At 43.7% G+C, this 9,800-nt stretch overlaps 1 protein-coding gene across 1 annotated transcript in view; it reads right to left on the bottom strand.

Annotated features, from left to right (window-relative positions):
• Window positions 1-3,808: 3,808 nt before the first annotated feature.
• The window catches only part of LOC134453246 (unconventional myosin-XIX), a 35,300-nt gene continuing 29,308 nt past the window's right edge, over window positions 3,809-9,800 (bottom strand). The window contains exon 25 of the mRNA XM_063204113.1: window positions 3,809-3,898. The gene's annotated coding sequence lies outside the window, so the exon portion shown is untranslated. The remainder of the gene's footprint in view (window positions 3,899-9,800) is intronic.

The following is a 9,800-nucleotide window of genomic DNA, read 5'->3' as shown; positions in this document are numbered from 1 at the left end:
CCTACTCCATTCATAAATATGGACAATGACGCAGATTGCTGTGCTGCGCTGATATTTCATCCACTGGCTCTTACAGCACAGTATGGATCCTATGCTGATCTACTGGTTGCATGCTGCATGTCGCATACATACAAAGATCCTTGCAGCATGGGCCTACCTGTGCTGATCTACACATGTTGGCACGTTGCATGCACATAAATATCCTTGAAGTATGGGCGTATGTTGGGGTGCGTTTCTCAACAGGATTATTGCTAACTAAGTTAGCAACTTACTTATTTGCAATGTGTGACGGACAGCTGTTTTTGTTTCGTCTATTTGTTCGTGTCCATTTTGTTATTTGTGTGTGCCGTGTTTGAATGTGGGAACATTGTTGTTCTTCATTGGGGTTGCATACAGGTTACATGGTAGTTGTGCAGGATGGACATTTCACATGAGCTTTGTGGGGCACCCCATTCGTTTGGCATGTGATTGACTGGGGAATGTCACGCAGTTCGTTTGAATTGTGTTTGAATCAATGAATAATCTTTCAGTTGGGCAACCATTGCGGACATTGTCGCAGGTCTTCTGGCAGCGCGGCGATACAGCCGTTGTCCCTCGACAGTGCAGAGTGAGGGCAGTGGCCCATTGGTCCGACAGCCCCTAAGTCAGACAATAAGCCATACAGGAGCATCACGCAGCTACTGGGGTAGGTTAGGCTACAGGTGGGCACATCTTTTCAGACAAAACATGCCTTTACTGACAGTTAGGGTTAGGAATTGTTTTGTTTTGAGCATAGTTCTTACTTTTCAGTTAACTTGAAAGAGAATATTTACCAACTTAAGACGCTAAAATAACAGCATACTGAAAGAACATGCCTTAAATGGCGGTTAGGGTTAGGAATTGTTTAGGTTTGAGCATAGTTTTAACATGTCTGGTCGGACTAATGGGCTGTCGGACTAATGGGCTAACGTAACCAGGGCAGGGCTACCATACAGCTTCCTCTGGTATTCAACACTTTTTGTGGACATATTTTTGCTCGTGTTGGACTCTCGTTGGACCCGTTTCGCCTGTGCATTATCCTTGTTTTTGTGAACTTTTCCATTCACAGAATGCCCATGGAGAGTTCACCAGAAAACATCCACGGAAGTCGGAGGCGTCTGACTTATCATGAAAGGACATAAGGACCGTAAGTTCTCAATATGACTGAGAAGAACTGACATTTTTAGCTGCAAAACTTACTGTGCTTTGGTCATACTAGTAAATATTGGTTTATTATTCAGAAAATATTCATGAAAAGATCAAATTTGGCAATAGGCAGCACAGTTTCAATGAGCTGCATAGTTGCAATACCTACTCTGGCCACCATCCAACACGGTGCACCTTCAATATATTTCTTGTGTTAATTTGTTTCTCGCATGTAACAACTGCAATTTCCCATAGGCAACCAACTAAGTTGCTAACTGGTTAGCAACAACGCTTTTGAGAAATGGGGTCCTAACCTACCCAACATCCTTACAGCATGGGGACCTGGGCTGGGCATGCACAGTGCAGTTGGGCCTACATTGATCAAATCTCAGGGGTCAATTTAATCCTTAAACCTTTACCATATGGGTCTATGCTGATCTACACATGGCTATTACTTGCACAAAAGATCAAGATCAGTCACTCACTCACTCTACACTACAGGCTTCCACACTGAGCGTTTTTTTCTTTTTTTTCTTTTTGCAGCCTGGGGCTCAGAATAGGACCGAGGTCGTGCTAAAGGGGCAGTGAGGTGAACGGTGCAATGTGCCTATTCAGGAGGCCCAGTGCATGCTGGTCTGTCAGCACAGCAGTCTCCGACAAAAGAATGAGGATGACCTTTTCTTCGCTCAGAGACACATGGCAGGACGCCCCTCGTTCCCTCCGTCCACAAAGAAAAAGTGGAGGAGGTGGAGGATGAGCATGAGGGTGAGGAGGAGGAAGAGAGGAAGAGGAGAAAGGTGAGGCAGACAGAGGTGAGAAGGAGAGAGGCAAGGATGAGGAAGAGGAGGACAGCTGGTTTCTGCATGGTGGAGGACATTTAAAGCACACACATGCACGTCTGCCGTGTGGCAGGCTATTTATAGAGGCCAGATTTCATTAGGGGGGGGGTCACACAGACTCCAGGATGGCTCCTGCATTCAACTTCCAGAGGGGCGACTGCAAGGAAGGACGCGCCAAATTACACACGAGAGGCATACATCGACATGGTTGGTCCTGAAGGATCTGACCAGCTACCCAGCAACAGTCATTCAAAGACAGCCCATAAAGACCAACTGATACAACCGATGACTTTCCATCTGTTTTATCTGTTGCATACCTACAGTGGACTCAATGTTCTGGGCGCGTTTATGACCCTAATTGGCCACTTCATCATTTATTATCAGCCCCTTTCTTCTCCTGATAAAGCCAGACGGACACGGACAACTGTGTGCGATCAAATTTGAATGGCTGTTGCTCCAAATCGACATTCATGTGTCAAAGTTCAAACTACAGTACAGCCAGCCATTCGGCCACCAAGGAATGAAATGAAAGCTTGTTTGTCAGGAAAATATGTCCATATTCTTGCTGAAAAGAGACCAGGATTTTTGGGCTCTGACTTGTGGGTGAAAACCTGAAACGTTACATGAAAAATAAGTGGGGGCACAAAAACCCTGGTTGAAGCAGCCTTCATTTGGTTGTCCTGCTCCCAGGTCAGACGTTTTTGGATGTGCATACACCTACTCCTTCGACAGAAAATGCATGAAACGTATTCGCCGAACCTGCAAAACCAGTTCAGTTCAGTCTGAGGGCTGTGGGGGACGGTGACTCAACCCAGCCTGAGCCCTTTCTAGGGGCCTCAGCTGGCACACTTTCAGAGCTGTGTGATCCCCATGCTGAACCCACTACCATATCTCCTAGTTAATTATTGACAATGCTTACTCACAAACCTATATACAGCCATGTTTATAGGACCCAAGTTGGTGGTTGCAATGGGGAGGGTTCAATGAACACATACACACGTGCCGCAGAGAAGCATTTGGCCGGGCAGAGTAAAGACTCGTTGGCTGGCGTGCATCAGCAGATGCCTGGGTATGTGCCACAAGATTCCTTGAAAGAGAGCATGCACCATGACCCATGAGAGAAGTAGCCAGTGGGGCAAAGTTGAACCACAGCCCTGGTAGGGCTTAGATTACCCCCTCAACTCTCTGACCCCCCCTGCCCAGTCAGTTACTGACTGGGGAGATGGGAGAGTGGCAGAAGCAACTAGTGTTTCTAAACTCAAGTTCTTCAACTTTTGATTTATGGCCAATGGAGAACTCTTGCACTCTCTACACCTTCAGGTTATCTGCATGCCTAATAAGCTTTCCTAGTTAACCTTCTCACTCAAGTACATATGCAACGAATTCTCTGCACCATTCAAGTGTACGTGGGAATTTCCTGTACCACTCAAATGAATACCAGAGTTCCTCTGTACCACCCATCTAAAGGCTTCTTAATAACTTTTGCATGAAAGAGTTTTTAGTAGAAATTTTGCTTTGTCAAGCAATTCACAACAGTTGTAACCAATCAGCACACTGTGTGGGATTGTAGCAGATGCATGCTCATAATAACCATCATCCTATGACCACTGCCGTGCAATGTACGAGGCCTGCGTTTCAGCTCAAGGCCATTCCTTGCTGTCAAATCAACTGCCTTTGTCTTCAGTTAACCAACTGGTTCCCAAACTTTTTCTGCTGGGACCCCCTTTTGCACTGAAGAATAATTTCCGACCCCTGATTTATCCTGACAGACATGAAAATACTCACCAAGTAACAGCTGCAGTACATAAAAGATGACTCCGTAGACGCTGTTTGGCTGGTTCATGGCGCTGTCATTGCCAAAGATGGAGCCCAGGAGCCCGAATCCTCTCCCCCATCTGGAACACACAAGTCACAAAAGCAGGTGTACAAAAATACGCCTCAGTCCAGTCACCATCACCCCATGTCATGTCATTTAGGTTTCTCTCAGGATGGTTAAATCCATACTCTGACAAGGATAGCTCTGATGGGTGAGGGTGGCATTCAATTAAAAATACACAGAATTGTCTAAAGCATGTTTGATATCAACGATTTTGTTATTCGGTGTGGATTACATGAACAAGCTTCCAGGTTTGGACAATAATGTCATCATATTGTAGTATAGATATCTTTTATTCCATCATTATAAAATCCCAAACTGAATTACTACTTTCCAGAACAAAGAAAATGGCTTTGTACTTTCAGTGTGAAGGCATTCTTCCCTCCTCACTTCAACCAAACCCAGGAGGAGCAATAAAGCACACACCAACAAAATGATGTCACTTTCAGAGACAACCATAACCTTAGCACACACCATCACACCATGACGCCACCATAAATCTCTAGTGACTCCTCGTATGCAAACAACCTTTGTTCAATTAGGCCTCACATGGAATTCTACTTATGGAGTTCAACTAGGCTGGGCAGTTGACACAGTGTGGGACACAGACAGTGCGGAACTTAATTTAATTCAGTGAATGAATTTGAATTGACTCCACCCCACATGATATTGAATTTTCAATCATCAATACATTGCAAATTCAGAGAAATACATTCATTACCTGCAAGCTCATCTGGGCAAGCTAGTCAACATAGAAAGGGAATATCTGGGCCTCTGCTACTAAACAGACTGGAGGGACCCGTGACACAACTTCCCAAGTACTGGTACAATCGCTTCAATCCCAGCCTCCTCCCAGGGAAAAAAAATGGTGCCACCTCATCGCTCTTAGGACCGGTCCCAAACCTTTTTTGAATGAAGACTACTGACCGTCTGACATTATCACAACAATGGCAGACACAACATAATCCACAATGGTAGAGAATAAAGCCCCCTTCAAAGAAATCAAAACATTCAATGGATTTCAGGCGTGGAATCGAATGCATTAGAATTGGTCTTGCCAAAGCAATTACTATGACCTGACTAGGGCTGGGCGATATGGAGAAAAAGAAATATCTCGATATATTTTGTCTATATCTCGATATACGATATTTATCTCCACATTTTCAATTCCCCCCTAAAAGAGGCAAAAAACTACACACTGACATTTATATATAAGCTTCGAGACAAACCTGTCTGGGCTGTGGCTGTGCAGTCAGTAATTTGACAAATTGAAGTAGCGTTATAGTGGAATTGGAGCGTTCTCTTATGGTATTTCTGTTATTGCTATGGTAACCGAGCCACAGACAGAAGGCAGAAGCGCGCTCTGGTGCAAGACCAGCGCGGAGGAAGATAATTTGCGCCTGGCAATCTCAGATTTTTAAAGTTTATCACTTATCTTGATAAATTCGATATGCCAAAATCTACTTCGATATGTTTCTCTTCCTTGATATCTTGATATTGCCCAGCCCTAGACCTAAAATGGTCTCCCTGTAGAAAAATCTGATAAAGCACTTAGACACACATTCCACCAGCGATTAGCCTACTGCTGTATGCTGCTATTCTCATTAGATACCAAGGGTCAATCTGCTTGGTAAAGATTTGGTAATTCCAGGTGTTTTCAATCCAATAAGTGTGGGATTTTTCTCAAAGGAAAACTGAAATGATGTTTCAATCCAATAGTATACCAACAGTAGATAAACCACTGTCAGCTTGTTTCAAACTCCTATTGAACACTGAAAGAAAGCAAGGTTTTAAACAAATATTACATCACACAACATCCCTGACACCAACCATATCATCTTGCTTGGCGATGCTGTTGAACACCATTCATTCATTCATTCATTCATTCATTCATTCATTTTCTCTGAATGCACACTTATCTCCACAGGTAGGTGAGCCGAGCAGATGTCACAATACACACCTGAGTGGATAAAAAAATCAAAACAGGGGAACCAGTCAAAAAAAAAAAAAAAGATTGAGTAAGGTAGTGGTGCGCACATCCAAGACACAGGTGCAGGACAAAATGATCAGACAACTATGAAACTTGAATGTCCGCACACTTAACCTTATACACTTAACCGCATACAAACTTTGCTTTTTAAATTCATTTCACCAACTAAACGTTTTCATAGGTTTTTTTTAAGTTTAACATTTACCATCTACTAGGCCTATCCATCTCTTAACATTCCACCGATGTCTCATCAACATCGCATTGACATAAGCCACAACAGAGACATTCACAGTGTGACATTATGCTGCACCTTACATCACCTTGCACTGTCAAATGCCACCAAGCCCTTTCTAAATTCTCATCCGTCACAGCTGTGCATTCCACCTGTGGGTCTATAGATAGAGCTTAACAGTTACACTGCTGTGACAAACATTAACTCTAATGATACAATCATTAAATCAAAAATATTCATTACATTAGATTACAATACACTTGGCTAATGCTTTTATCCAAAGCAGGTAATGGTTACGGTCCCTGGACCAATGTGGGGTTACTAGGTGCCTTGCTCAAGGGCATGGATGGAGAAGTAGGGAGAGGTAAGGGTAGGATTCAAACTCACAACCCTCTGATTTTAAGACCATGTTAGCGTCAAAAGTACATAGAAATATAACTAGCAATTCTTTACTAAAGCACAGAGCAACGCACAATCCTTATATCCGTAGCTGGAGTTCAATAGTGCGTGTTTACGGTCAAGCTCCATTGTGGCTGTGGTGTCAACAACCTGAGAATAATTGAACCAAAGGTTCAGGAGGAGTCTGTAGTCACCATATCTGTTCACAGTGGTTTGACTACTACACCCTTCAATGTTCTGTCCACTGAATCAATGAGACAGGTCAAGTGCCTCCGTGATAGTAGAAGAAGCATCTTGGAACGTTAGCACGCTCATTAGAAACCTCAGGAATCCAAAAGAAAGACTTCCTCCCTCAAACACTGTTCTTCAAGAGGGCTCGCATGATGCAATAGTAAAAAAACAGCAACAAATGTAGTGCATTCTGCTCAGTTCTAATGTCTGGCATTTGTCTACATATGGACTTATTTATAAAAAAAATAAAAAAAACGGAATCCAAAAGACTTCCTCCCAAAAACACTGTTCAGGAGTCGCAGTCCATTCAATAGTCAACTCAATAGTCAGTAACTCAATAGTCAACAATTCCGGGCATTCTAAAAACAGCATTCTGAACACCTGCTCAAAAACAAGTGTAGTGTATTCTGCAGCTGAGGTCCAATGTCTGGCATTGGGCTACATAGGCAGAAAGAGCCAAACAGCCACTCTATTTGTCTGATGTAAATAGGCCAATCCTGTATTTCACCAAACACTAAATGTTGCTGCATGGCAAAAGATTGACACGGCACAGTACCTTTAAAAATCCATATTGTCATGTGGTGTATAAGAACACGTTAATCAACACAAAGAGAACCTGGGCATCTTGGGTTTGCCAACCACTGATACCAATGAGAGAAGAAAGAAAATAAAGCAAAACATGGTGACACGTGAAAGAAGTTCATTAAGTATAACAACTGTTGACTAAGGATACAAATGAGGAAAGAATAAGAGAAACGCCCATTTCTTCAGGTGGAATCAATGTTTCAAAAATAATTCACTCAGTGTAGTGGTGGCTCAACGAGCCAAGACACTGCACCATCACACCAGCGAGTCCCGGGTTCGATTCTGACCCAAGGTCCTTTGTCAATGCCCCCCCTCCCCTCTCTCTCCCACTCATTCCCTGACTCTCTCATTGTCAAGTCCTAAAAATAAAGGCATAAAAGACCAAAAAAACACAAGCTTGTCTTAAATTCCCTGTTGGTGAATCTCCTTAACACAGGACAGGCCATCACATGATAAAGCGTACAGACTACAGACAGTGTTCAGCGATCAGTGCTTTCTATCAGGGGCGAGGTACAGGCACAAATTACACAGCAAAGCCAGTGATAAACAACACATACATTCATGTGATTCCTGCAGAGATGCATCAGAAACGCGTTACAAATGTAGTTCAGTGTGGCGTGCTTCAGAAAGAACAGGTTGTCAACAACCACATTTTGCTCTTGTGATCCATCATTGCTTGAAAAACCGTCACGTATATTGAACCAATTTCATTGCTGGAATGCGTTACTTTTCACCGGGGTACTTTTTGTGGCTCAAATTGCACGTCCATGACTTGACTCACATGATGATGGAGCCTGGAGCCTTGCTGGCTTGAAAAAGAGAACAGGTCAGCACTGCAGCCTTGTTCTCATGACTTCAACAGATAGGCTACTATCCCTGTCCTGTTACCACATAAGAACAGAGCATTCCCTTCCAACCTATGCACAACATGGAATCACACGCAAAGCCATCAGGGGTCCCAACAGAAATGCCAAGCTTAGGCACAGGGGAAACCTATGGGAACATATTAAGCCTAATGTACTTGATCACAGTGGCCTAAAGAAAAAGTAAGTGTGACTGCCCTGGAGTAGTTTATATTTTCACAGGCACTCAAAACCACAGGAGAATCGTTTAACCATAATAAAGTAGTCGAGAGAAGTACAACGACGCAGACATGGACACACAAGCCAGTATATGCACAGAGCTAATGACCTGTGGCTATTAAGAGTTCCTTTCAGGTAGAACTACATGAATTCGCTTGGTCACTCGACCGAGGGCAGGGAGACAGACAACTGAAATACAAGTTAAAGTTCTCATTCCGTATGGTGCATTGATCGAAACAAGGCGTCATCACTCTCTCCACTCATACACTAAAGGCTGACTGCGCGTTTAGCCGCTAATCAGTGACACTGACAATCTGAAGCCCGCTTTTTCGTAAACACAACTCCAACTTCATTAACCCTTCGGAAACTAGCTCGTGAAAAGTCCCAGTTCCTTTAGTTTCACGATGGACAACAAACCGACGATGAGCGCCGATACATGGATTGACAGGGCAACATTAACCAAGCTGTTCATCACTCAATGACATTGCTAACTTAAATTAGCCTTAGAGCTAGCGACTGCTAAGCATTCAAACACAATGACTGACGTTAGCTTACTGATTGAGCGCCAGCTAGCTCACTAGTATGAATGACAAAACAAGCAACGTTTCATCACACAATGCCACAACCATCCCGTATTAAACAGCATCCAAGCAAGGTCTGCGCTTTCCCTTTTTTCTGCGCTTTCCCTTTTTTGCTCATATGAAATCTAGCTAGTTTGCCAGTTAAATAGACAGCTATGTAAATAGGCGAATGCTAGCTCCCCAGCAGCAACCTATTCAATATCCATGTCAGTTTAAGTGTTTCCTAGACAGTTTCTCAGGTCAATGCTACATTTAGGAACAGACTTCTGTCAATTAATTTACACAAATTAGAAAAGCACCAGTCCAAAAGTTATTCAGCTTACGTTTCAATGGTACCTGGTGAATGATGTTAGCTACCACCTAGACCGCTGGATCAGTCAGCTAACGCTAGTCAGCTAACGCTGCTAACTTACTCACGGACAAGCGCTTCTGCCCATTGAATTCAACGTTACAGTACCTGGAGGTGAAGACTTTGGAACAGCTTATTGAGTTGCTCAGGTCGCATAGTGCCCGATAATTCGAGTCCTTTGCGTTTTCTCGCTCTACGTGAAAGGCATATAAAGACAACATGATGCCAAGCAGGCATACGAGAAACCTGACTATTCTTTCCCATCGAGGGGTGGACACTCTCAGGACGGGCGCCGCCATTTTTCCCGGCCTTGCTCTCACACGCAGCCACCTACCATCGAGGGCTACGGGCACTGCTACGTGTAAAAGCGTCAGGGTGTACAACTCCACCAGGGGCGTGTCACCCGTCTCGCCCTCCCTCGTCCACCAGGGGCCATACACTTACATAACAACAATTAAAAAAGTCTACATAA

Source organism: Engraulis encrasicolus, chromosome 7 (assembly GCF_034702125.1).
Source record: "Engraulis encrasicolus isolate BLACKSEA-1 chromosome 7, IST_EnEncr_1.0, whole genome shotgun sequence".
Taxonomy (NCBI): Eukaryota; Metazoa; Chordata; class Actinopteri; order Clupeiformes; family Engraulidae; genus Engraulis; species Engraulis encrasicolus.
Note: the sequence above shows the minus strand (reverse complement) of the source record. Positions and strands in the feature narration are given on the sequence as shown.